Source organism: Acinonyx jubatus, chromosome D1 (genome assembly GCF_027475565.1).
Source record: "Acinonyx jubatus isolate Ajub_Pintada_27869175 chromosome D1, VMU_Ajub_asm_v1.0, whole genome shotgun sequence".
In the NCBI taxonomy this organism is placed as follows: domain Eukaryota; kingdom Metazoa; phylum Chordata; class Mammalia; order Carnivora; family Felidae; genus Acinonyx; species Acinonyx jubatus.
In genome coordinates, this window is record NC_069390.1 from 27,062,054 (window position 1) to 27,085,515 (window position 23,462).

Genomic DNA, 23,462 nt, shown 5'->3' on the forward strand with positions numbered 1-23,462 from the left:
TAAAACTATTTGCTAATGCCAGCACACTTTAAAATTATGGTATTTTAGGGATGCCTGGGTGGCTCCATCGGTTGAGTGTCCAACTCTTGATTTCAGCTCAGGTCACTATCTCATGATTCATGAGATCAGCCCCATGTCGGGCTCTGTGCTGACAGCACGGAGCCTGCTTGGGATTTTCTCTCTCTGTGTCCCTCCCCTGCTTGAGCATTCTGTCTCTCTCAAAATAAATAAATAAACTTAAAAAAAAACCTGTGGTATTTTAAAGGCAAACTGGAGATTACATAGGGACATGTAATGAATGAATTAATATGACCACTGCCTCCTTCATTTTTTTTTTCTTTTTAAGAGTCTTCCCTCAACCTTTAACAAAACTCTGTGGCCTTCCTGAGGGTGAGCTGAATGGAGTGATGGTGACAGCCATGTCAGAGTAAATCTATGCAATCCACCTCCTGCTTTGGCTCCTTATTAAGAAATTAATAATTATTATTTATTGAACACTTATATTATGGCAAGCATTTTATTAGGCAATTTTGTAATAGATGTTACCATTCAGCCTTCATAAGTTTCTGATGTGGATGGCTATTATCGTGCCCATTTTTTAGGTGAGGAAACTGAGACTTAGAAAAGCTAAGAGCCATGCCCAAGCTTATTTAGTAAGTGGTAGAGTAGGAATTGGAATCCAGCTGTCTGACTCTATACTCCCAGTTCTCAACCATTATACCACTAATTCCCAACCTGTATACTTTGGTGTTCTGGTGTACTGCAAACCTATCTTAGACACATTGCTAAATTTTACATATAAAATTATTTTGCTGCTGAGTGGCAAACATTATATGGTGAATTGATTTCAGAGATGGCTCTAATTCTTCCTAGTACATGCCCTTTGCAATTTGCCTTTCCAACTCCCCCCGGCTAAGAAGTGAAGATATGTCTCCACCCCTTAGGCATGAGCTGATCTTGTGACTTGCCTCAGCCAATACGATGTGGCAGATGTGCTGGTGTGCTTGTCTCAAGTTTAGGCCTCAAGGGACATTGTTTACTTTTGCTCTACCTCTTGCTCCTCTGTCACCATGGGAACAAGTCTGGGCTAGCTTGATGGGGAATGAGACATGGGAAGCAAAGCCAGGTCGAAGCCCCAGATACGTGAGAGAGCCCAGCCCAGCCAAGATCAGCCAAGCCTCCTAAGCCAACCTACTGTTGAGTGTAGATGGATGAATGATCCCTACTAAGCCCAGTGAAACCACCTAGCTGACCCAGAGATTTGTGAGCAGAATGTTGATCGCCACATGTCACTGAAGTGTTGTGGGTATTTGTTTTGTAGCAAGATTGTGGTGATAGATAATACATACTATGGTGTCTATATCTAATGGGCAGAATACTAGCTAGTGGTAGGTCACGGTGGTGGACAAACTCAGGTATAACTTGGCCTCAGCACAGCGAACATCAAGCTGTCACCTAAGAAAGGTGTCTATTTACTGAAGCATGTGAAAACAATGAGTACATATGAGAAGATGTTGAAACTTCATTTCAACAGCAGCCCTGCACTGCTGGACCACCAGGGATAGTGTGATGCCATCACCCTCTACTGAGTAAAATTTAAAGTTGCATTTTGAGGGGTGCCTGGGTGGCTCAGTGGGTTAAGCATCCGGCTCTTGACCTTGGCTCAGGTCATGATCTCACAGTTCGTGAATTTGAGCCGTGTGTTGGGACTAACAGCGCGGAGCCGGTTTGGGATTCTCTCTCCCCCTCTCTCTATCAAAATAAATAAACTTTAAAAGAAATAAAGTTGCATTTTGATCGTAAGTTCCATGTTATATTGTTCGCATATTGGTTACACTGGTTGAATTTGATTTCTAGCCCTTGCAACCTAAAGAGTTCAAGTTCCAGGGATGGGAGCATTTGAAAAATTACAATGCTTCCCCTCCCAACTGTGATGCTCATGGTCCTGAGCAGTGTGGCTGAGAAAGCAAGTTGGAATGTCTAAAGCCCATTCAAAGAGCAGGCTGGTTGTTCCCTGTGTCAGATTCCTCATCTTACAGAGAGGGCCTCCTCCCAGAGCTGGCCCAGGTGTAGACCAAAGGAGGCAATGTAACAAACTGCCTTGGCCACCCTCTGTCCCTGCCCCAGGGCTACCGGCCTCCTGTATCTTCAGATTAGTAACTGAAATTCCACAATCCCCCTCTGTATACACCAGTTGAACCATTTTCCATACTCTTGGCCTTTTTCTTCTTTCTTTATGCACTTCTGTTTCAGTTACACATTGTTGTGTGTGTAACAAGCTATCCCAAACTTAATGGCATAGAACAACCACCATTTTTGTTCTTCTGTTCCTATGTGCCACAGGTCAGGAATTTAGAGAAGGCATGGTGGGATGGTTTGCCATCACTCCTGGATGTTTGAGCCTTCAACTGGGAGGACTTGAATGGCGGAGGCTGGTGTGTTCTAGAAGCTTCTTCCTCCACATATGCTTAGTGCCTGGGCTGGGGACTGTTGACACCAACATGTAGCCTGTCCACAGGATGATGGCTTCTTCATGGCAGTCGGGCTTTTTATGTGGTGGCTCACTGCTCCCAGAATGAGGTGAAAGCTTCATGGCCTTTTATGGCTTATCTTCCGAACTTACATATACTTTCACGTCTCTCATATTCAATTGGTTAAGACTGTCACAAGTCTGCTCAGATTCAAGGGGAGGGTAGGTAGACTTCATTTCTTGATGGGACAATCGTCAAAGAATTTGCAGCCATGTGTCACAATTGCCGTACCTTAAACTTATCTATCCATTGTGTCAACTATAAAGATCCTTTATTTTGTGTAAGAATCTTTTGGTTACAAGGAAAAAAAAATAACTCAGTCTAGGTTAGAAGAAAAAAAAGATATGAGTAATTTACTTTAAGGATGCAATGGTATCTCACAGAACACCCCAAGGATGTCACTGTAGTACTATCGTGTGCTCGGGGTCCGTAGGTGCTAAGGTGTTATGAGGCAAACTCATCCCTACTGATTTATCTCCATTCCCAGGCAGTGATACCCTAGCCATGAAGGAAGGGACCAGAGTCCTCAGGGAATGTCACTAAAGGGAAGGACTGAACACTGTGGCAAGTCTGTCACACACTCCAGAGGGGAGGCCAAAGTGTGGGGCTGGGTGTGGCTCCTCAAGTGAGTGTTAGAACACTGAGCATCTGAGGAGGACTCCTTCCATCCCTAAACACACGAGCATTCATTCTAGTGGGTCATCTGAGATCTTTCTCCCCATCAGGCTGACTTGCTATCCCCAGCTTGAAAGATTCAGTCATTCATTCAACAAACGTTTATTGAGTCTCTTGGATGTTCATGGCACTGTGGCAGGGAACAAGACATTCAGGAACCTGATGAGATGAAGACACCCTCTTACCTGGGACCCAGGAGCCCTGATTCTGCCAGTCACTCTCTAAGTAACTTTGAACATGTACTCTGCCTTCCATGGTTCTCAGTTTCCCTATCAGTCAAATCAGGGCCTTGACCTTGAAGATCACTGAAGTCCCTTCAGAACCCCTAGAAGAAAGATGATGTTGGCACTCCTAAAATTTCAGCCTTCAACCTCAAGTTTATTTTCTGTCTTTTGCCTTTACTGCTGGCTGGCTTACTCTTGCTGTAATTTATTTAACTGAGCCATGCTGAGCAGTTTGGAACTGAGTTTGCATGAATCACTGTCCATAAAATCAAGTTAAGTGGATTTCATTCCACACAGTGCACCTGTGTATATACTCAGGGAGAAGAAGCTGGATTTTCTTGGCTCTTCCAGACCACTGTTAGAATTGCTTCTTTACAGATACAGCATTCACCCTGTATTTATAGTCCATTGTTATAACGGCCTCCTTCAGAGACCCGGAAGGAAAGTGTTGAATGCAATTTTTCCTTCAGATCATTTTATGTAGCTGTCCTGTTTCTCTATCTAGCTAGAAAACCTGACATTGATTTCCTTTATTTTATCGGAGTTGGCAAATATCAGATTCAACTACATTCAGTCATTCAACAAATATTTATTGAGTGTTACGTGAAGTTATACTGAGCTAGGTATGGGGGTGAGGGTTGAGGGGAAGTGTCCTGCTACTCAAAGACACTAAAAACTATGTGAAGTGTTAAGTAACATCAATGCAAGAGAATGTTGCCAGGCAGAAAATAGGAAATTTGATGTGTTGGTTGGAAGAAGAAACCGACAAAGCTGAGTGACCTAGGAAGGGTTATGGAGAGTTTGGGGAGGATATTGATCTTGTGAGAGGGATTCCTGTTTGGACCACTCCCTCTGTTTCCCTCCTTCTGACCCCCTTGCCCCATGACATAACCAGCACTAGAGTCCTTTCAGTTCACCATTTTGTAAAAGGATGTGATGGGCGGCGGGGAAGAGGTTTGAGCAGGGATGAGCATTTGTAGGAAGAAATGCCCAAAGGGTCTGCTCTGGTGCTTGTGAAAATACTTTTTTTGGAGCCAGTGTGAGGGATTATAAAGGGATTTATTTCATTTTGTAACACCGCCAAAAGCACAGGTCGACTGTGACTAAAATGGCGGTATGAGGGACTGCCTATTTGGATCTTTGTTCTTGTTTTCCATCTTGATAGAAAATGTGCCATTTTTACTCTGCCATTGAATAAACATTGCACAATTTTCCTGGCCAATTTAAAAAATGCTATTCCATTTACCCTTTGGGACTCTGAGAGAGACATATTGAGATGTTGGGAAAGGGCATGGTGGGACCTCCCTTCTGCCCTGACACTATGCTTATGACCATTCTGTCCTTTTGAGAAAATGGAGTTGCTTTAAAAGGACTTGAAGCTTTCACAGCACCTGTGTTTGTATCCAGGCCACAAGCAAAATTTGCTTTGCTTAATGAGTTCTGTTTGTTATGCCGTCTTGGGATAAGACATGCCCACATTTCCCCAGCAGTTATTTGGGGAGCTTGAATGCCCAGATGGTGCTTTATGCTGGGCAGTCTCTGCCAAGAGACCCTGGACAGCGCCACTTCTGCCCTGGAGGAGCAGTACAATGGGCCACAGAGCAGTGCTGTCCACGCAAAATAGAGTGCCACGAAGATAATTTTTAAATTTCTATAGCCACATAAAAAAAGTTTTAAAAAGCAGGTGAGATTAATTTTGATAATATATTTATTTTATCCAATATACCTAAAATATGATCATTTTGCCATAGACAATATGAAAATTATTGATGAGATATTTACTTTTTTTTTTTTTTTAAAGAAATACGTCTTCCAAGCCTGGTATGTATTTTATCCTACAGCACACTGCAATTCAGACTGGCCACATTTCAAGTGTTAATAGCTACATGTGACTAGTGACTACCACACTGGACAGCATAGGTCTAGAATTCTCTACCGATCCTTCTGCAGACCCCTTAAATCCCTGGAGAGTCTTTTCTTTCAATCTTTATAAGTGATGAAGAGCCCAACCCTTTGGTTTTGAGTAGGAATAGCTTGCTACTTAACCCTCCAACTGCACAATTATTTCCATCACTCCCAGAGATAGGCTGGCAAATTCAGGGACCTTCCATTACAGTACCTATCACCCCCCACCCTGCTTATGCTATATTCATACCTTGTTTGTGTTTCATACTCTGGCTCTTTCTGTACTTTATCCTTTTATTTATTTATTCTATTTATTTTTTAAGTAGGCTTCACACCCAGCACAGAGCCTAACATGAGACTTGAACTCATGACTCTGAGATCAAGACCTGAGCTGAGATCAAGAATTGGGTGCTTAACTGACTGAGGCATCCTGGTGCCCCCTATACTTTAACCTTTTAAAACTTACCTTTACTGGATGCTTTTTCCCCTCAGAGCCCACTTCAGGGCTTAGGGGATAATGGTGACAAGGGCTGCTGGGCAAAATAAACTGTGGTACTCTTTCTTGGGAACTAGCATGCACCAACCCACTTCAAGATTACAGATAATATGTGGCAATGGGGCAGGACAGCAAGAGCAGTGGAACTGGAAAGGATTTAGAGAACTCCTAGTCTGGTGTTTGTTTGTTTGCTTCTAAACTGAGGTATAATTTGCATAACATAAAATTAATCATTTTCAGTGTACAATTCAAAGACATTTAGTACATTCACAACATTTGCAACCATCACCTCCGTCTAGTACTAGGACATGTTCATCACTCCAGAGGAAGCCCCATCCTCATGAAGCAGTCACTGCCCATTACCCCCTTCCTGTAGCGCCTGGCGACCCCTGCTTCCTGCTTTCTGCTTTCTGGATTTGCCTGTTCTGGATATCCCACGTAAATGGATCGTACAATACACAACTTTTTGTGTCAGGCTTCTTTCACTTAGCATGATGTTTTTGAGGTTCACCATGCTGTTGCCTGTATCACTACTTTGTTCCTGTTTACTGATGAATAATATTCCGCTGTATGTATATACCACATTTTATTTATCTATTCATCTGCTGATGGACATTCAGTTTGTTGCTGCCTTTGACTATTGTGAATGGTGATGCTATGAACATTGGGATACAAGTTTTTGTTTGAATACTTGTTTTCAATCCTTTTATGCATATATGTAGGGGTACAATTGCTGGGCCACCTGGTAATTCTTTGTTTAGCTTTTTGAGGAATGGTTGATCTGTTTTCCAAAGTGGCTGAGCCATTTGACATTTCTACCAGCAAATCGGGGGGGGGGGGGGGGGGGTTCCAGCCAATTTCCACATTCTTGCTAATCCTTGTTATTTTCCACCATTTGTTTCGTCTTTTTTTTTTTTTTTAATTATAGCCACCCAGTGGGTATGAAATGGTATCTCGCTGTGGTTTTTTTTTTTTACGAAAAATATTTTAAATTAATAAACTTAAATTTTGTAAATTTAATTTTTAATGTTTTAAAGCAGTTTCAGGTTCATAGCAAAATTGAGTAGAAAGTCCAGAGTGTTGCCATCTACCCCTGCCTCCACACATGCACAAGCTTCCCCACTACCGAAACCCTCCACCACAGTGGTGCATTCCAAAATTGATGACATCACACTGACACACCATCATCACTCAAAGTCCATAGCTTGCATCAGGGCTCACTCTTCATGTTGTATATCCTCTGGATTTTGACAACTGTGCAATGACACCTGTACCACCATTGTAGCATCATACAGAGTAGCTTTACTGCCCTAAAAATCCTCTGTGCTCTGTCTCACTGTGGTTTTGATTTGCATTTCCCTAGTGTCTAATGATGTCCAGCCTCAGTCTAGTGGTTTTTAAAAACCATTTTTTAATGTTTATTTATTTTTGAAGGAGAGAGGAACAGAGTGTGAGCAGGGGAGGGTCAGAAAAGAGGGAGACACAGAATCTGAAGCAGGCTCTATAGGCTCTGAGCTGTCAGCACAGAGCCCAATGCGGGGCTCAAACCCAGGAGCTGTGAGATCACGACCCGAGCCGAAGTCAGATGCTGAACTGACAGAGCCACCCAGGTGCCCCTCAGTCTAGTGGTTTTTAAGCAGCGCCTTGAGAAGCCTCCTGAGGGATCACCACGGAAGAGAAGACCCAGCAAGTAGCAACAGTATTGAGCAATGTCCACCCCTACCACAATCACTCTGCTTGTGTCTATGGGGCATGTTTGACTTATGCAATATTCCATTTGAGCAGCAGGTTTTGAGGCTAACATAAATTTGACAGTCATCTACCTGGTCTTGTATACATTTTACATATGACACAACTGAAATCATAAGAAGCAAAGATACTTGGCTAGTGTCTTGAGATTGGCAACTTCCAAAAGCAGTAATGGAGCCCTACTTCTCTGACTCCTGGTCCCATTCTCTTTCAACACTATTGCCCTGTCATTAGTAATAACAATAATGACAACCACCACGTAGTAAATGCTTGCCATGGGGCAGGCAATGTGGTGATACCATCATGTAACTCCCTTGGAATAACTCTAGAAGGTTCATGCCATCGTGAGGCACGTAGCACACTCAGGATGGATATCTTCACCGTGGCCTGCCAGACTCCTCTCCAACCTCATACGTGTAGCTCCTTTTCTACTCCATAACTCTGCTCCAGCCACACCATGTGTGAAGACCAGCATATGCCAGTCTCAAGGCTTCATGCTAAACGATGAACTTTTACAGTGGCTTAAATAAAAGAATTATTGGGGCACTCGGATGGCTCAGCTGGTTGAACGTCTGACTCTTGATTTCAGCTCATGTCTTGATCTCACGGTTTGTGAGATTAAGCCCTGCGGTGGGCTCTGGGCTGACAGTGCGGAGCCTGCTTGGGATTCTCTCTCTCTCCGTCGCTCTCTGCCCTTCCCGTCACCTCTCTCTCTCTCTCAAAAACAAATAAATAAAAATTTTAAAAAAATAAAGGAGTTTTTACTTTTTCATCTAAAGGAGGTCTGGAGGGAAACAGACCTCTGACTTGAGGGTCGTTAGAGATTCAAGCTGCTTTTTTTCCTGCTCTGTCACCTTAGAGTGTATCATCCATTTTAATGGTTCAAGATGGTGTTGGACCACTACGAGCTCTACTTGTGTTCTAGGCGGCAGGAAGAAGGAGGGGGAGGAGGGCAAAAAAAAAGCACTTACCAGCCCAATCAATTTCCTCCCAGCAGCCTTCCCAGAGACCCCATGCAATGTCTATTTCTGTCTCATTTGGCCTCAGCTAATTGCAAGAGAAGCTGGGAAATGAAAATTTTTTAGCTTATCTTTTGTCACACCAAGTAAATTTGGGGTTCTATCCTAAAGAATAAGGGGAATATGGATATTTTGAGACACCCAGGGTCTACCACAGATGTTAATCAGAGCCTTTTTTAATAGTGAAAATTTGGAAATAACATAAATATCTGAAAGCATGATTGGCTCAATAAATTAACTGATTCATTAATATCATGCATGCTTAAATCATACATTTTATTTTGTTTTTTAAATTTATTTGTTTATTATGGGGGGGGGACAGGAAGAGGCAGGGAGAGAGGGAAAGAGAATCTCAAGCAGGGTCTGCACTGCCAGCACAGAGCCTGATGTGGGGCTTGAACTTACGAACTGTGAGTTCATGACCTGAGCCAAAATCAAGAGTCGGATGTTTAACCAACTGAACCACCCAGGTGCCCCTAAATATTACATTTTAGAAGAATATTTAACAGCATGGTAAAATGCTTATGGTACTATGTTGAGGAAAAAAGAAATTACTACTTTCCTAAGAAAACAATTAAGATATTCTATAAGAACCATAAATGAGGAACAGCCACTTGATGATATAAAAGAATTATGGTACTCTGGTTACCTTTTAAAAAGAGTCCTTATCATTTAGTAATGTATTTATGGATGAAATGATACGGTGTCTGGAATTTGCTTGATAGTGGAGGAGGGAAAATGGTGGGGAGGTAGGCTCAGAGAGGGTAAGCCACTTACTTGAGGCCACAGAGCCAGTAAGTAGTAGAGCTGGGTTTTAAACTCAGGCAGGATGACTCCAGAGTTTAATACACAGGAAAAAGCAGCAGACTGCATGGCATTTATGTGCAGCTCTGTTAAGAAGGCAGCATCCATCATACAGTTGGCACACTAAATTTTTAAGTCCCTGACAAAGCCATGGGTCTGTGAAAACTCAGGAAAGAAGACCCCGGTACTTCTCCCAGGGAATGAGGAGCTGTTATGGGCATCTATTGTAGAGATCAGAAGGACAGGCTTTCAACGTCCCACTTAGGTTAAGGAGACACTGGACAGACGGTCGGTTGGCGTGGATCAGTTTGGTCCTATGGGTTGTTTACCACTCTTACAGTTTTGGTTAGCTCACTCCCATGGTATACTGGTTGTCGGGTATTTAATATCTCCCTGGAAGAGAGAACTGGTCTTGTTTGTAAGGATTTAAAAGTTAGACCATCTTCTCAGAGGAGTCTGGGAAGATTCTCAGAAAATGACAGACAGCTCTCTGGCTTGGGTAGATAACCAAGCCACGTGCTTGATGGCCCTTCAAAGTCCTGCGCAGGCCCCACAATCTCATAAAACACTGTTAGATTGGCCACTCTTGTTTGGAGAAAACAATCAGTCAAACCACAAAGTCAAAAACAAAGTTCTATAGTAGAAATATGTATTTGCCGTCCCCTTCTGTAGTTACTCTACCTCTGTATTCCTTTGGAGAACTAGCTTTCCTCTCCATTTCCCTTCTCAGTGGAACCGTCCATCATGGTGCCCCGTCCTTCCAGGTCAAGAGACGGCCATGTGACCCAGTCAGGCTGCTCAGATGCTCTCTTGGAATATGAATCTTGGGTCAAAATACACAAAGACAGAAAATCACACAGGTGCATCCCTAAATAACACCTTCAAGAGAGAAAACCCCGGTTTCTAAAATTTCTGAGAACCAGATATTTAACCTTTTTTTTCATCAATTACACCTCATAGCCTGACAGTAATTTTTATTTCTGAAGTTATCCAGAGTCTGCTTCTGTTGTCTGTAACAATGAAAACCCCTTACTCACATGGGGGTCAATATCAGATGTCAGTGCTTAAAAACAGACCCTTCCTACCTGGTCCAAACACCCCCCCTAACCCCAGAACCTAAGTCCTTTCTCCTCCATTTTCTTCCAGAGCATCCTGGGCCAGAGTGGAAAAGGGCCCTTGTCAATGTGCTAAGCTTTACCTTGAGGGATAAGTGAGGACACCCTTTAAATTACCTATAAAACCCTTTGATTCACTCAGCAGAGGTTGCCATGGGCAATTTGCTAAGCTTATTGATTATTTTCTGTTTAAATTAAAGTTTGATGTCCTGGAACAGGCTGTGCAGTGCATGGAGTTAATGGAAAAGGTTGAGATCCAGGGGAGAGACACTCACTGGGGAAATGGAGGGTATTCAAGAGGAAAACAGGGAGTCTATGAAGAGGAGATTGTCAGCACCAAGTTGTAGTAAATATGATGGCGATAAAAAAGATAGAGAATGGAATTATTTTATGGAAAAGGGCAGCCTCCTGGACATTTAAAGCCTCAGGAAGACAGTGGAAAGAAATGTATTCATGCCACACATATTTGTCACGTATCTGTTATATGCCAGGCATTGTGCTGGGCGCTAGGGCAAAATAGCATGGAAGGCACAATCCCTGACTCTATGTGTTGCATCAGTGGTTCTCAAAGTATGATCCCTGGCACAGCAACACCCCCATTGCCTGGAAATGTTGGGCCATGCAGATTCTCAGAGCCCACCCCAGACCTACTAAATCAGAAACTCTGGAAGTGGAGGCCATCCCTTCCAGATAAATCCGATGCATGCCATCCATCTGATGACGCGGTCTCAGCAGTCTGAGAACCACTGCTCTAGGAGCGAGGCCTGGAGTTCTGCCAGCCTGGAGCTCAGTTTGTGTTGGTGTTATCACTGACAACATCTGGTGAGTATTTATCATTACCAGATGTTGTGCTCAGTGGGACACGTGAGTTGTGTCACTTCGTCCTCAGAACCACCTTGTTATCAGAAGACGAAATGGAGGCACGCTGAAAGTAAGTGGGTAGGTAGAATTCAAATGCCGGAGACTAACCACACTGCTCTACAGTCTCCCAAACCCCAAACTCCCACAAGCTCTGTGACGCATCCTGCCCTGGTCAAAGCTGACCTTCAGATAGAGACAGAACCATGGTTTCCCCTAGATGAGATACGTTGTACAGCTGGGTTTCAGATGCTTGAGGAAGAAGAGGAAGGAAATGAAGGGCAAGAAGCGTGGAGTGGACTGGGAAGGAGGCAGAGGGCATGTTGGCCTTCAGGGGGAAGCCAGGCCCACAGACCCACAGGCATCGTTTATCCTCATCTTACAGGAGGCGAGCATTCAAAATCACCGCATATTGATCATGTATGGGGAAATCTTGTCACTGCAGTCAGAAAGGGATTTCATGTCACGATGCCTAAATTCAAGCCCTTTAATTCTTCCATTTATGGTGTGTATTCATTTCCTGTTGCTGCTGTAACAAAATCAGTAGTCGCTCCATATTTCTGCTGTAACAAATTACCACAAACTTCGTGACTTAACCCACCATGAGTTTATTATCTTACGGTTCTGGAGGTCAGATGTCTAGAGTCAGGGTGTTGGTAGGGTTGTGTTGCTTCCAGAGGCTTCAGGGGAGAATCCATGTCCTTCCCTTTTCCAGCTTCTGGATGCTGCTTGCAATCTTTGGCTTGTGGCCCCCTCTTTGTCTTCAAAGTCAGCAGTGTAGCATTTTCTCTCCTGTCTGACCTCTGCTGTTCTCACATCTTCTGTCTCTGATTCATAGCCCCCTGTGTCCCTCTTACAAGAAACTTCGTGATTATACTCGGCCCAACGAGATAATCCAGGATAATCTCATCTCCAAATCCTAACTTGATCCATTAGCAAAGTCATTTTGCCCTGTAAGGAACATATTCACAGGTTCTGGGAATTAGGATATGCACGTCTTGGCAGGTGGTGTTGGGGGGGGGGGGATTATTCTGTCCACCATACTTGGTGATCTCTTAGGAAAGTCACTTTTCTTTCTCAAAGTTTCTAAACTCTACCCAAAATGGGGATTATAACAATTCTTGGTCCTAATCTTACAGGGCTATGATTGAAATGAGCATATGTGTCATTTCAATCACATTTGTAAATACTATTACTGCCTCAGTTTCCTCATCTGACAAATGGGGACGAGTGATGTTTCTTCCTCATTTGGTGAAGAGTATGTATTGCTTACTTACCCTGAGCCGCGTCGTGTTCACGTTGCATTGGAAAGGACGTGCCACGGCATCTGCTGCACCCAAGACACTCAGGAAAGTGTAGTTGCAGTAATTGTGTGAGTTAGTTAGGTTTTAGAGTCTTAAATCTGTGTCAGCAACAGACAGCGATGAGGTCAATCCTCTTGAGGAACCAACCATCTGATGACTCATATCACCGTGCAATGTTTGGAAGAGAGGCAATAGGCTCAGGTCCCGAGATGCACCAGTGATCGTGAACTTGGGAGGACGTCCACTGAGCCGACTGCGGGTCGGAATGACCCTCTGCCCCTACTCTGTGGTAGGGGACGGGGTCAAGGCTGCGTGTGCCCACCGGAGGCCGTTATTACCACTCCCCTGGATCTGCGTTTGTTGGTGATCAGGGGAACAAAAAGCAGCAGCCGGGTCCACCAGAAGAGAGACATTAAAGTTGATTAAGTGAGTGGGCCAATTAGCGTCTGGCTTCATGCAGTGTGGAGTTAATTAGCCTCTACAAAACAACAACAGCTGCTTTAATGGTTGGGCAAGAGGCCCAGCAGAGAGGAGCCATGGGAAGAGAAATGATAGGGCTAGTGCTTAATAACTTGGCTGCAGTGGGCCCTGCCCCACTAAAAATGTAGAACAAAGCCCTGGGCAAACTTCTTTGCATGCTTCTAGACAGTACATGGGGCGGAGAACCAGACCCTTCTAGTGTCCTCCCCCTAGGGAGAGGCCAACCTCAGACCTCAGACTCGAGTTTCTTTTTAAGACTGTTTAGCACAACTTAGTTTGCAATCTCACTGAAATCACTACCCTACACATTTCGTCTTGATCCTGAACTTCATAACGCACATTGTTTCCTCGTGTTGGTATTTTTTCCTTATTACAAAAGTGATCCATAATATGTGGGTAGCATTTGGAAAGCATATAGAAATACAGGGGGACAAAAATAGTCCCTCCACCTTGAAATAAAACCTTTCACTCCTTAACCGTTTATTTGTCTCTTGCTAAATGCTGTTCAAAGTGTTCAGACTAATTATACATCAGTTTTGGTTTTTCTCTATGCAAATATATATGTTTTACAAATTAGACTCACCGTGTATGACCTTATTAACCTACTGTTTAGCAATATGCCATGAACATTTTCCTTATCTCATTATAATTTTTTTATTAATTTTATTTTTTCAAATTTATGTCCAAATTAGCGTGTAGTGCAGCAATCACTTCAGGAGTAGATTCCTTAATGCCCCTTACCCGTTTAGCCCATCCCCCTTCCCACAACCCCTCCAGTAACCTTCTGTTTGTTTCATTATACTATTTTTTAAACTACTCGGTCTCTGTGGTTCCACTCATTAAGCTATATTTTAGTTGTCCATTTATTTATGCCTTTTGCTTCCTCTTCCAACAAAGTTTTTGAGAGCAGAGACAACATTTTTTTAACCACTATATCCCCAGTGCTTGAAACCACGCCAAGCATGGGGTAGACACTCATTTCAAATGTGACGAATGAGTAAGCAAATGAGGGAACAAATGTAACCAATCCCTTCTTAAGGGCCACTGAGGTTGCTTCCACTTCTTTACCATTATAAAAAATGCTGTTATAGGAGTTAAGATTAGGTTCTTACTACAAGTGACAGAAAATCTCCCGAAACAATGGCTTAAGCAAGATTTAAAAGTTTCTCTTTTGCAAGAGTCCAGGAAGCAGTCAAAGGCTGGAATAGTGCTGTGCCACCCGTTGGCGTGGACTCCACTTCCAAAGTCACCTCATTGTTCAAAATGGCTGCTAAATCTCCAGCCACGTTCCAGCCGAAAGCAAGAAAAGGAAGGGAAAAGAAGGATGCATATGGCTCTTCATGGAAGCTTCGTACATCCCCTCTGCTTGCTTTCTAATTAGTTATAATTTGCTCACATGACCATATCTAACTGCAAGGGAGTCTGGGAAATGTAGTCTTAATTATGCAGCTAATTTTCAGGGAAGAAAGGGAAGAAAATTGGGGGACCATTAGCTGGGATGGCTCCTGAACTTATGGATCGACCCCAGCCCCTCAAGCTGGCCCTTCCCTAACGTGACCCTTAGTTTTTCCATACAGGGATCTGGTCAAGTCAGCCTGACTTCTTCAACTGAGACCTGGGACCAGTGCCCTGGAGGGTTTCAGAGCCTTCACTTCCTTGCTGTATACTTCATCTCGCCAGTTGACATAGTCATCGCCAAAGATTGACTCAATAAAGATGCCCCATTTCCCGGAGGATGCTTTTCCAATTAGTGCAAAGAGGAAGTTCCAGCTGTGAGGACAGGAATCTGGGTTTCTGAAATGCAATGATTATTAGTAACAATCAATCAAACAGCCTCATAGGACAAGGGAGAGAAAGCCAGCTCTCAAGGATGCTATGTGGGACAAGGATGACGGGCTGCCTGTAACAAGAGGTGGTATGGCTCAACCGCAACGTGGCCAAGCCCCTGAGACAGTGAGGGACTTTGTAACAAGGTTTTACTGCCTGCAGTAAAAATCCTGCCAAAACGCATTCAGGAACGTGTGGGGAGACGTGTATTCATTATTATGCCCCTAGCAGCTATCACAGGAAACCATCTGGGCTCAGTTGGCCTATAAATTTGCAACTTGCAGTTGGGTGGGCTACAGGGAATCGGCCAAGCGGGAAGTCAAGGTGTGAAGTGGGTCTGGCAGGTTCCATACACAGGGCTAGCTCAGAAAGTCACCATTCCTGGCAGGATTTTTCTTTTTAATTTTTTTTTTTATGGTGAAATGCATCACACATACAGAAAAGTGCACGAAACATAAATGCACACTTAAACAAATTATCAGAAAGTGAGCACATGTGTGTAGCAATCACCCAGGTCAAGAAATCGGGCATTGCCAACCCCCAGAAGCCTCTCATGTGTCCTTTCCTAAACATACTGCCTTCTTTCCCCACAAAGATTACAACCCTGACTTTAATGAGTATAACTGCTTTGCCTCACTTTACTGTTTTGTCATTTGGGTATTCACCCCAAAATGGTATAATTTAGTTTGCCTATTTAAAAACAAATGTTTATTTATTTATTTTGAGAGAGAGAGAGAGAGAGAGAGAGAGACAGTGGGAGAGGGCAGAGAGGGAGAGAGAGAATCCCAAGCTTAGGGTCCACGCTGTCAGCACAGAGCCCAACACAGGACTCAAACTCACAAACCGTGAGATCACGATCTGAGCCGAAACCAAGAGTCTGGCACTTAACCAACTGAGCCACCCAGGTGCCCCTAGTTTGCTTATTTTTTAACTTTATATTGTTGTATAGAATCACAGAGTCCATATGCTTTTGTGTCTGGATCTGTTTCCGTGTGTGTTCCATGTCATCATTTTAGTATTTATCCATATGGCACAAGACTCTAGTTTGTCTGTTTTCATTCCTGAATATTATTCCACTTATCTCTTTTACTGCTTTTAGACATTTTTACAGTTCCTGGACGTTTGGGTTCCTTTCAGGTTGAAGTTATTACAGATAATGTGGCTATGAATATTCTTGTATGTAAATCCTTGCGCACATGTGTATGAGTTCATCCACAGCTGTGATTCTCAAACTCCAGTGTTCGTGAAAATAGCCAAGAGCTTGTTAAAATGCAGATTCCCGCTCCTTCTCCCTAAAGATTCAGATTCAGCAAGTCTAGGGTGGCGCCCATGCAGTTTCATTTTCAACAAAGTTTTAGGTGTTAATGAGGCTGCTGATCCCTGGACCGCCCTTGAGTAGCACTGGAGAGCTGGCATTGGCAAACCTTAGCCCATGAACTCAACCAGGCCCACCACCTGCTTTTGTATGGTCCAGGAGCTGAGAAAGCCTTTACATTTTTAAATGGTTGAAAAAAAATTCAGAGAATAATGTGTCCTGACCCATGAAAGTCAGGTGAATTCTAATTTCAGTGTCCATGAATAAAGTTTTATTGGCACACAGCCATGCCAATCCCTTTATGTACTATATGTGGCTTCTTCCGTGCTTAGTAGAGTTGAGTAAATGTGGCAGAGAGCACTTTACCTGTTGGTCTTTTACAGAAAAGTTGTGCTGATACATGATCTAGAATGCATGCTTTTGAGTGGAATTACTTGTAACACCTTTACTGGACAACATCAGTTCTCTAAAGTTTTTAGGTTATCACCTCCTCATGACTAGAGGAGGAAAAGGAGACAGAGAGGTGAAGAAACTTCCCCAAGGTCACACAGTGAAAGGCGGGGCGGACATATGGATACGAATCTGCCACAGTCTGTGGTCTTTGCCACAGAACCAGCCTGCTTCCAGTTGCCACAGAACAGTGGGATCTTTCAGACAGAACTGGATTTCCAGATGGTTAAAGTGTGGTTCTGCTTAGAAGAAAGTTAGGAGCCTCTAGACCCCTCCAGCCCAATGATTCTGATTCTCAGCCCCACATCACCATAACTAGCAGGGTGATCTTAGCTAGCAACCCAAACCTGCTGAGCCCCAGTTTATTCTTCTGACAAATGCAATACACAGAATGCACCTCGTAGGCTGTTGCGCTGATTAATGAGATAATATATATCCCATGTCCTACAAAAGGGAGGCACTTGCTAATTTATTTCCCTCCACCCAAGGACACAGGAAACTTTAAAAAGACAGACCCCAGCCTTTTCCTGTCACTTGGCCTCTGGTTATTGTCCTGGGTGTAATGGAGTGGAAAACTCTATACATGGCTCCCTCTGACAGTGAATTTCTAATCTCAGAAAACTTAATGGTTTTTGTCAACCTGATTGTCCAGTGAGAGTGGATTAGGGGAATGACTTCCTTGTCACTGGAAAGTCGACTTGCTTCACAACGTTTTTCCTGGTGCCAGTGGGAGGCATGATCGATACTACACAGACCTAAATACTTACCTGTGGTTTCAGGGCTGAGGACAAAGGTTGGGCATTCCATTTAAGTGCCTTCAGCCATTTCCAAGTAGACCCAGGCGTAATGTGCATTAAGCGGTTTAGGCTGGTGACCCGGAGCTCTGCAGTCTGAGGGGCAAACCCAAAATCAAGCGGTTGCTTTCTCCTGACCCGCGAAGCAGAGGGCCCTCTGGCTCATGCTGGATTTGTCTTCTCAGCTCCAGTTTTCCCATCTGGGAGAGGAAGGTCCATTAGTTACTGTCAGCACTACGAGGGAAGGATGGCCTTGCTTTTTTCTGTATCAGGACTTCGTGGACACAATGTGCTGAAGCACAAATGGACAGCGACTACTAATCAAAATCTGGTTTCAAATCCCTCCCCACTGGCATCTTGGCGGGGGGCGGGGGGGGGGGGGGGAAGGGTGTGAATTTCTTGCACCAGGCACCTCCACAGCAGATGAACCGAGAGTCAGACCTCAACACAGAGCACCTGCCAGAACTTAGTCACCTAAGGAAACTCCTGCCCTGTCTGGCAGAGCTCTCTCAGTCCAGGAGGGCAAAACAAAGCCCTATTTTATTTGAGACCCTTGAAACTATCTCACTTCCTCAGGGACATCATCTCTGGTCTTTCCGATGAGGCAGGCCCTCTGTACTTTTCCTTCATGACACTCATGCTAATTAGAAATGAAGCAATATGTAAATCAATTAGAATATAAGCTCCAGGAAGTCAAGGACATTTGCCTGCTTCGTTCCCTGCCGATTCACAGTGCTTAGAAACATCTTGGCACATAGTAGATGTTCAATGACTACTTGTGAATACATTAATTAATAAATTTATGTAATTACCTGTTTCTGACGTGCCTCCCCTCTTTGACTAGAACTCCCATGAGAGAAAGAGCTGTATCTGTCTTATTCTCCCTGTTCTGGTTCTTGTTCTCCCCAGGACAAACCCTGGCACATAATAGGCACTCAATAAATAGTGAAAAGTAAAATACTTAAAACTTTTTATATTGAATTAATGATATTAATTTTATTTAGGTAATAAAAACGCTGGGGCGCCTGGGTGGCTGGGTCGGTTGAGCACCCAGATGACTTCGGCTCAGGTCATGATCTCTAGGTTTGCAAATTGAGTTCGAGCCCTTCATGGGCTCGCTGCTGTCAGCATAGACCCCTTTTCAGATCCTCTGTCTTCCTCTCTCTCTCTCTGCCCTTCCCCTACTCTCTCTTTCTCTCTCTCTGTCTGTCTCAAAAATAAATACAACATTAAAAAAAAAAAAAGAAAGAAAAGAAAAGTAAGGTGAAAGGGCGCCTGGGTGGCTCAGTCAGTTAAGCATTCGACTTCAGCTCAGGCCATGATCTCGTGGTTCCTGAGTTTGAGCCCCTCATCAGGCTCTGTGCTGACAGCTCAGAGCCTGGGGACTGCTTCAGATTCTGTGTCTCCCTCGTTCTCTACCCCTTCCCTGCTCATGCTCTCTCTCTTTCTCTTTTGAAAATAATAAATAAATATTAAAAAAAGAAGAGTAATAAAACTGCAATATAGTTATTTTAGAAAAAGAGAATAAAGTAAAAGACCCCTGTCCCATTAATATCACCATTCATATAGCTACTTTAAGTATTTGATATTTTTCTTCCAGAGTTTTCCACTGTGTATTTTACACATAATTGTAATCAGGTTATTTTAAGCCACACATATATGTGTGCGCGCACACACACACACACACACACACACATCAACTGTCCAGGTGGCAGGGAGTTTTATGAATTTAAGAGCAGGAAGGGAGGCCTGGATGAATAATGTCTTTCTTATTGTTATAATTAATTGTTGGTCCTACAATGGGATTGATAACATCATGGGAACCGCTAGTGAAAAGCATTTCTCTCTAAAGTTTCACCTCTGGGGTCAAGGCAAATCTGGCTATGGAAAAAATTTGCAGGTTAGAAATAACCCACAGGAAAATGCTTTATTTTTATGCTCGCAAATCAGGGAAACGCTGTGGCCGCTTCTGAACATAAACCTGTTTTGTACACTGCAGCGGGCTTAGTGGCTCAGGGCTCATTTCTCAGCCTTTTTTATTTGGATCATTATGTGGAAATCAACCCGGCTTCTTTCTTTAAGCCCCTAGTGATACATTGCCAACAAGTGACTTCAACTGTAATTACGGGAGTGAGGAAATTACTACATACCTTAAAAAACAAAACCAATCAAAACCCTGCTGTATTATATTCAAAATATGTTTCTAAGCGTTTAGAGGGGAAAGGTTCTACTCCTTGTAGAGACAGCCTTTGCTAATGGAAAGCCTCTTAGTTTACCGTGAGAAAAATTCATGCAAATTTCTTATTGACAAATAAGGTGGGCAGGAAGTTGAATGAACAAACAATTTACTCATCTATTGTTGGGGGGCCGCTTTAGGGGTCGGATACAGACTTTGTTGACTGGAGGAAAAGAGATATATCTTAATCTTGATCTTGACCTCCCCCCCCCCCCCCCCCCGTTTCTTATCTGGAATAGAAAACAGGAGGAAGGAGGGGGGAGGAGGGTTTTTGGGAAATGAATAAAACAGCACTTCTTCAGGAGATGGGTTAGTGGAAAAGCAGAGGAACTGGGGTCTAGTCTAGCTCTGCTCCCACCTTAGGATGTGAATCAGTCACCTTATGGGGCTAGGGATGATGATGACCTCGTACCACCTTCACAGAGTTGTTGGAAGAATCTAGGAAAACCCTAGCTATTGGAAATACTTTAGAAAGCATGTAGTCAGGGGTGCCTGGCTGGCTCAGTTGGTTAAGCGACCGGCTCTTGATTTCGGCTCAAGTTATGATCTCACAGTTCGTGAGTTCAAGCCCTGCATTGGGCTCTGTGCTGCTGGTGCACAGCCTGCTTGGGACTCTGTCTCCCTCTCTCTGCTCTTCTCATACTCTCTCTCTCTCTCTCTCTCAAAACAAATAAATAAACGTTTTTAAAAAAGCATATAGTCAAATGTTTTTATTTTATTTTATTTTAAACAAGAAACTGTTATTATTTTTTAATTTAATTTATTTATTAAAAACATTTTTTTAATGTTTATTTATTTTTGAGAGAGAGAGACACACACACAGAGTGTGAGTAGGGGAGGGGCAGAGAGAGAGAGAGGGAGACACAGAATCTGAAGCAGGCTCCAGGCTCTGAGCTGTCAACACAGATCCCAACGTGGGACTTGAACTCACAAACCGTGAGATCATGACCTGAGCCGAAGTCAGACCCTTAACCGACTGAGCCATCCAGGCGCCCCTTATTTATTTATTTTTTAAAATAATCTCTACACCCAGTGTGGGGCTTGAACTCACAACCCCAACTGCTGACTACCGACTGAGCTAGCCAGGCACCCCTCAAATGGTTTCAAAAGGAGCGCTAAGTCTCAGTATTGCAGGGGGAAGCTATACTATTGCAAAGCCTGGTGAGGAATTTCAACATCTGAGCTCCAGCAGCTGTGAAGGAGACAAGCAGAGAATGAGCTGAGAACCCAGGACTTTTTGCATATTGGAGGCACTGAAAAAGAGAATGCAGTTTTCTTAAGCATGCAGAGGATTGCCAAAGTTAAGAGGTACTCGATAATAGTTGAGTTTAATGGGAAAGAGCATCTCTATCTGTTTCTACTTCTTTAAATTTTTTTTTCTATGATGTTGACATATTATTAAAACTAAGATGGTAAAATAAGACAACTTATGCAAAAATTCTAAGAAAATTAGATTTCTAGAGCTAAATAGCAAATTTTATCTCATTTCCCCCAGTTGTTAACAACTGAAACTTCTGGGTCTGATAAACAATATATTCCCCTTAACAGACTCCATTTCTTTTTATCTTCTTGAATTCACGTATTCATTCAACAAATATGCATTGAATATCCAGCTGAATGTACAAAGAGGAAATAATTAGCTTCTCAAAGGCTGGTCTTCTAGTCCCAAATCTATTGTGCCTTGCAAAGATCCACAAAAAGAAACCAAAAAAGAAACTGCGAGATCAAAGCACCATTCAGAATTCAGAAAACATCAAACGCACTAGCAGTGACTGATGGCTACATGTTTTCCTCTCTTTCCTGGGCACACAGACTCCATTTCAGTCTCCCTTGCATTTCTCTGTGGCCACAAAACAGAATTCTAGTCCACGGAATGAGATGTTACCTGCATCACTTTCAAGCCCAGCCCATAACAGCCTCCCACACAGCAGCTCCTTGGCTCATCCAGCCGGCTGAGATTGAGAGGAACTCAAGTGTTGAAGACGACAGAGCCTCCATCAGCCTGGATCCCTGAGTGACGACTGCCCAGAAGAAGCCCGCCCTGTGAACTGTGCCCCAATCTGATGCTATTATGAGAACATGAAATAAATTTAAGTTATGGTGAGTCATTATACATTTGGAGGTGTCTTGTTTCAGCAGCTGCCCTACTTTAATACATATGGCAACTAAGTCCTCAAATTTGGGACCTGTGTGAAGGAACGGTAGAGAGAGATTTAACAGCAATGGATGCTTTTGCTATTTGTCATAAAAAGTTTCAAAGGGGGTTTGGGGTTCTCATTCCGATTAGCTCAGGGACGTGCCTTAGAGTAGGATCATCTTTATACTTTTCTCTACCTTGGTTCTTCCATGCAAGAAAGTGGTTTTTTTGTTTTGTGTTAAGTGCTTATTTTATTTATTTTTGAGAGAGAGCATGAGCAGGGAGGGACAGAGAGAGAGGGGGAAACACGGAATCTGAAGCAGACTCCAGGTTCTGAGCTGTCAGCACAGAGTCCAACCGGGAGCTCAAACTCACTGTGAGATCATGACCTGAGCCAAAGTCGGATACTTAACAGACTGAGCCACCCAGGTGTTCCAAGAAAGAGTTTTTATGTATAGATAGATAGATAGATACAGATATACATATAGATTTTTTTTTAAGGTGAAGTGCAACCATTATGGTCCAAAATGGTGGCAACCTGGGGCACCTGGGTGGCTCAGTCAGTTAAGCATCCGACTTCGGCTCAAGTCATGATCTCATGGTTCGTGAGTTCGAGCCCCGAATCGGGCTCTGTACTGACAGCTCAGAGCCTGAAACCTGCGTCAGATCCTGTGTCTCCCTCTCTTTCTCTCTTACCCTCCCCTGCTCACTCTCTGTCTCTCTCTGTCTCTCAGAAATGAATAAACATTAAAAAAATTTTTTTAAACTATAGTGGCAGCCTACTAAACTCCTTCGGTGGCAGATGGAGATATGAAACCAGAATATAAGACATCAGAAAGAACCTAGTTTTCTGTGTCTCTGCTCATTGGGTTGTTCTGCCAACCCAAGCCTGCTAGGGTGCTCATAGTAAGGTCAGTCACCTATAGCCTGAGCTTTACCCAGGTCCTGGGCCAATGGGAGCATGGCCTCATAATATACCAGGACCCAGCAATCTATCAATGGGCAAGGGGGTCTGGAAAAAGGCTCTCTTCACTCTTTCAGCCTTTAGTTGGGATGCCTTGGTTGAAAGTGACAGAAAAGCCAAACCAAACTGATTTAGCCTAACAGGGAATTTATTGATAAATGCAACTGAAAAACCCAGGGGGCAGGGGCTAGCTCTGGGCACGACTGGATTCAAGGGCTCCAACAAAGCCATTAGGCTCTGGTCTCCTTCCGCCCCTCCTCTTTGCTCTGCTCTTTCTCATCCTTCAGTCTCTGCTCCACGTGGTGACAAGATGGCTGCAGCAACACCAGCTACCTAAGGTGACTGCTCTTCTCTGAACCAATCTCAGTGGCCAGGGAGGTACAGTGCTATGACTGGCCAGATGTGGTCACATGGTGTACTCTGAAAGCTGGAAGTGGGGACTCTACACAAAGCATGGCGATTGAGAATAGAGACAAGATGGCCAGAGACTATCAAGGGCCATTACGAAAAATGAGGGGATGGGTGCCAGGAAGGCAAACCACACTGGGTACCAAGAGGTAAGAGGGCACTAAGCTCAGG

At 43.6% G+C, this 23,462-nt stretch overlaps 1 long non-coding RNA gene across 1 annotated transcript; it reads right to left on the reverse strand.

Annotated features, from left to right (window-relative positions):
* Positions 1 to 6,558: 6,558 nt before the first annotated feature.
* Positions 6,559 to 21,817, reverse strand: LOC106982990 (uncharacterized). Its single transcript, XR_001431448.3, has 3 exons — positions 21,668 to 21,817; positions 17,520 to 17,746; positions 6,559 to 10,226 (listed from the first exon to the last, which is right to left on the reverse strand). It is a non-coding gene; the product is annotated as an uncharacterized LOC106982990 (long non-coding RNA).
* Between the last annotated feature and the right edge of the window lie 1,645 nt (positions 21,818 to 23,462).